Raw genomic sequence first — 5,975 nt, 5'->3', positions numbered from 1 at the left:
CAATTGAGTCCTCGATCACAAGTTACGTACGTGAAAGCATCTTCCCTTCAACCGTAGTACATAATTAATTTTTATGCATAACTTTTGGCTGGCTGATAATACTCCTGTCACACTCATTGAAATATTTAGAAGCTAACAATAAAAAATTTTAATAGTCAGGAATGAGTCCCAAGTGATATTACTAAAAATAAACTTCGTTATGCAAAAGTATATGGAACACTGTCTTTTATATTGTACCCAACAACACAGGACTAGGACTTATAATAGCAAATACCGGTCGTTTTTTAAGAAAAAAGGGTAAAATAATGGTTCACATTTATCCAAAATGGACAACTGACTCCAATCTGAGGAAGAAATAACTATGCTAAATTTGGCGTTTATTTAACTCAAAACCATGCATTCATAACTAAACGAGTTATTGTGCTCAAAATGGAACCAATGCTAAGCTAAGACCTGCCTATAGGTCTACAGTATCCATCAGCGATTTGCCTCAAGTAACCTGTTCAATCTCATCCTTCTTCTTGATTGCATAACTGAAAAGTTCCAAGCATCAGATCAGGTTTAAAATTACAAGCAGAGAATAAACAAGAATATTAAAGATCTGATAAGTAAATACAGCAATACACACCTGTTGAAGAGCCCTTGGCTGCATTGATAAGTTCATCAGCAAGTATCATCTAGCAATTGTTTTGATATTCCCCAAAAGCACTCCTCACGAGCACCCGTAGTGTGAGAAGGTATACTGCCTGGTTCACTCTCCCCAATGAGAGAGATATCCACAGCTTGACGTCTCACCACACCAGCTGAACCAATTGAGTTGCATCTCCTAGGTCCACTATAGAGACAAAGTGGGATTTAAGGACATGCATGCCTTATTTGATTTCCAATATAACCATCCCTATTTTAACTAAGCATGTTAATCAGGATAAACGAACATGAAAAACAACCAGTCATATATTTAAAATACATATATATTTGTTAATAATGCTGCAAAGCAGGTAGAGGAAATATATTTAACAGAATTGGTCTAGATCAAAAAACTACTGACAGATCCAAACACTATCAATGTACATTGCAACATATACACATTTTTATATCTTCGATAGATAAGTAACAAAGTCAAAAGTATAACATTTAAAAGGGCTTCAAATATTTCTAAACTCCGTTAATGACAGTCAACAATAACTTGAATTGGGTTCAAATTGTAAGAAGATGAATAACTCCATGGCATGCTTGACAATCCGAACTGCCATCAGTTTCTTGCCATTACGACCCATGCATCACTGAGCAGTCAAGGCCCAACAATGGGGCATTGAGCCTTTTATGTCTTTTATTGAGTACCGACCAGCAGTGTGATAAAAGTAGCATGCTTCACAGGAGCTACGGTAATGTAATCCACGAGTGACATATCACTCACCTAATGAACAAAATGGAAACACAATAATGCCTCATAAATCATTTTTCCTTAGTCAATTAATATCCATGTCTGGGCTGATGTGGTTGTTGGGTATGAATGTGTTGTATAAAAAGAAAGAAGCATTCTGAAAGTAAAGCAAAAGATTAAATTAAACCCAAATACAGGTGTAACAAGCAATCAATGAACAGTGGTGAAACAGGTTAAAAGCACAACTACAGTATCCATGGAAAGTGAAGCATAAATGAAATTTCGCTAGAGCATACAACCTGAAATTAATTATTAGAAAGCACCTCCTCAGTCCTATATATGAAGAATAAGATAACAAAAATTTGCCCTAGTCATGCCGTTCTGGCCTCTTTCAATCGTTAACTAAATGGCCATTGAACATGGAAGATGACCAGTTTAAGGAAAACCCAACATCGATTTTTGACTCATTTAAATATTCAACATTTATATAGTCCATTACATTACTTATTATAAGAAAACTCCATGGATATATGAGCGCCCACTCATCACGCAAGAATAATCAAAAAAGGAATAAAACCATAAGGCAAATTCAGGATATCTCATTAGAGAAATAAACTCTTGTATCAAGATTCTTTATGGACAAGGAAGACACCTTTTAATATGAGATTGGATAAGCCACTTTGATTTAAGGAATGGGAGATGCGGCTGAATGCATCCAACACGCGTCTCCTCACTCTGTAATGTAGGGTGCGTGTTGAATGCATCACTACCACCTTATACGCGGGCGCTGAATGCACCACGCCACAGGAACCCATCCATCGAAAACCATATTTATGGCGCTTCTGATGGATTTGAACGCACGCCCACATGATAGAGAGAATATGCCTTACAACTAGAAATTGACATAAATATGAGTTCAATATCTTTGATCATCCCAAAATTACTATATGAAAATGCAATCATAAGCTGTTGTCACATTCTCGAACCCACATCCCATGGGACCTCGACTTTGGACAAACGGTCAGACACCCACAAGGCCGAAAACCAAGTAGGGATACAAGGCCCTCAAAACCCGAAAAATTAATAACAAGATTATGAGCTTGGGAGCCCAGTAAGTAACCACTAAAAATATCAAGATCACAAAATGTTCAATAATCTTTAAAACATACAAAATGTAATATAATGAAATAAATATCAAAATGAACCCATAAATCAGAAATGGTTCAAAAATGTATTTAATTTACCAAAAATAACGAGTATATATGTGCCCCAAACAACTAATGCCAAAACAAAATATCATAACTCATTTATTTAAACTCGGTGACCCGAGCTCGGATTTCTAGAACCTATAGGTTTACCTCCTGACTCGAGCCGTAATATCGTGCCGTTATTCTTCACCGACGAACGGCAAGCGAAACCATAGCTTTCTATGTCGGCACGTGTCGACACCACGCTGTTTAACCCCCGTCGATGTGTGCTAGTGTGCTATTGTATCACATTGTGGGACTACGACTATACAAAAATATATCCGTACATCAAAAATTATTGTCAACGTAGAAACTGGGAATTTCTGTGATCCCATTTTCTATCAAAAAGTATTCCAATTATATCAAATAATCTATTATTAACTAATGTAATAATCCACACAAATAATAATAAAAATTAATTAAATATGGAAATAACCCACTAAAACAAAAATATCATTTCGAAAGAATTCAAATAAATCTAATTAACCATGAATTAAACAAATAAAACTAATTAAACATGATATACTAATTCAAAAATATATATATATATACACACACACACACCATGAATCTAGTATTTTTCCTAAAGTATAATAATAATAAAACTAACTAAAAATAATATAGAAATGTTTATTTTCTAAACAATAAAATCCAAATTAACAAAATGATTATATAAACCATTATTGGAAATCAGAATTTGCATATACATATATTTACAGATTTATATGTGGTTAACCCCCGCTGTTTAACCACATATATATATTTTTCACCGACGAACTGGCATGAAACGATAGTTTCTATGTTGAAGTACGTGTCGACTAATCGCGTTGTTTAACCCCAGCCGATGTGTTATCGCATCGTTAATCGGGGACTACGAATTTCTATACAAAAATATATATCTGTACATCAAAAATTATTGTCAACGCAGAAACTGGGAATTTCTGTGATCCCATTTTCTATCAAAAAGTATTCCAATTCTATCAAATAATCTATTATTAACTAATGTAATAATCCACACAAATAATATTAATTAAATATGGAAATAACCCACTAAAAACAAAAAAAATATCATTTCCCAAAGAATTCAAAATAAATTCAATTAACTATGAATTAAAACAAATAAACTAATTAAACAGATATACTAATTCAAAATATATATATATATATACACACACACCATGAATCCCAGATTTTTCTAAAGTATAATAATAAAAACTAACTAAAAAATAATATAGAAATGTTTATTTTCTAAACAATAAAATCCAAATTAACAAAATGATTATATAAACCATTATTGGAAATCAGAATTATACATATATTTACAGATTTATATGTGGTTTACTTTACTTGTCGATCGCTCAAAAACCCCAAAATCCTACGATATTTCTTCGAGACAAAAACCCTTTGACCTGAGAGACCTATCCCTCGTCCCCCGCCAGCACTGCACACACCAAATCAAAAGAAAAATAGGAGAAGAGGGGGAAAAACTAATCTCCCTCATCTTAATCCAAACAAAGATCCATAACGAGAGAAACAAAGAGACGGCGACTAGGGTTTTGAAACCTAATTAAAAGATAAGTAAATAAAAATTCGTGAATCGCCATCCATGCACAATAAATAAAATAATTAAAAAAAATGTGGGGCCCACACAAGTATTAGATTGCATGATCTGGAGAATGATAAAAATTGCGTAAATATCAAAACTAAATTACACTAAAATATTTTGCAGCAAAAGAACAAATTCAGATCTGGAATTCTGGACATCCAGAAGAATAAAGTAAAAATTAAAAACTAGGAGAATTTGAAAGAGAAGAATTACATTCAGATAAAGATAGCCATATTAGGTCTTTTTTCATTAAACTAAGCAAAGATCTAAAAAATGTGAACAATGTTGCTGAAAAAGAAAGAGCACAGAGAAAGGAATGACGTGGACTTCGCGGAGGAGAAGGACCATCTCTGGAATGACTTTCACCCTCGTGTTGATTCACAAAGTCACGATTTCCGCCATTGATGGTTGATCGAGAGAGAGGGATCGAGAATGAGCGAGAACGAGAACGATATGGATATTTATAAAATTAGACGCTCTAGCGATCTGGTCTATCGCATCTTAAACGTCAATAAATATCTCAGATTAGTTATCTAAATAAAAATGAGAAGATTTAATTATTTTTAAAAACAAAAATAAAAAAATAAAAATATAATAATATCCGATTTCTAGCTAAGTTTGCTGGCTAATTCTATTTTTATTTTTTAAAAATGAAGGAAGTTGGAAACTTGGATTTACTTTGGAGATTTTTTTTTTGAAAAATTCATAAATTAATAAAATTTACAGAAAATTGCCAAAAACACATCCTAAAGTTGCAATATGAACAAATTGTCCCCTTAAATTTGAATATCCATAAAAACCCTTCCTTTTGAATACAAATGATTTTTGAAACCCCAAGCATGTAACGAGGATCGAGGATTGACAGAGTTAGTTTTGAATTTTTAATAAAATTGTCCCTGCATGGGAAGTTATGGCAAGTGCAACATAAAACAAGTGACTTCTCCTCTTGATATCATCAATCAATCTAATCTTTAAAGATATGAAATTCTCAAATGAATATCCAGTGACTCTATGGTATGGGTAAACTTTTTAGATGATTTTTTTCTAGTCTCGCTTTCTTAGGTTACTTACTCTCGCTTGCTAAAACCCTCTCGTAGCGCACCCTTGACACACTCCTGCATGTGCACCCAAGCGCACGGGTTGTTGAAAGTAATAATTACCTCGGTGAGTAGTGTAGATCGATCCATTGGGAATAGTGGATCGAAAACACTAGTATTGACTATTTAATTATGAGGATGATGATTCAAAAATGGTGTAAACAATATCAATGTGAAACGAAATAAAGAAAACAAGAAAGAGAGATGCAATAAAATGAGAGAAAAGACAATCAATAGAAAGTGGGTCACCCGGACATTGCTCCTCCTAGGACTATTGCTTTTGAAGTGCAAGACCAATCATTATGTCTCCCTAATTGATGCTGCACTGAGTTGTGGGAATCCTAAAAATACATGGTCCCAAACCCAAGGCTTCAACCGCGGACTAACTCCTCTACATTAGCGTCCTCAAGTGGAGAAATCTGCTAGTCTCAACACTCACATCTGTAAAGTCAGTACAAAGTCTGTAGGGACTCCAAGTGATAAACCGACTCTAATATAGATCCCTAGTCACAATTAAGTCCCAACACCATGATTACTCAACGCTTTCACCTTGTTGCTCTGCAACCAAGCCCCAGCAGAGTTTCTCTGGTAGTACTCACCTATTGTGACCCAAAGAACCTCTTGGAACATGAGTAGGATAA

The 5,975-nt window shown here is 34.1% G+C and overlaps 1 pseudogene; it reads right to left on the bottom strand.

Annotated features, from left to right (window-relative positions):
- Window positions 1-490: 490 nt before the first annotated feature.
- Window positions 491-5,975, bottom strand: part of LOC120270293 — a 10,819-nt pseudogene continuing 5,334 nt past the window's right edge.

This window comes from Dioscorea cayenensis, chromosome 10 (genome assembly GCF_009730915.1).
Source record: "Dioscorea cayenensis subsp. rotundata cultivar TDr96_F1 chromosome 10, TDr96_F1_v2_PseudoChromosome.rev07_lg8_w22 25.fasta, whole genome shotgun sequence".
NCBI lineage: Eukaryota > Viridiplantae > Streptophyta > Magnoliopsida > Dioscoreales > Dioscoreaceae > Dioscorea > Dioscorea cayenensis.
Note: the sequence above shows the minus strand (reverse complement) of the source record. Positions and strands in the feature narration are given on the sequence as shown.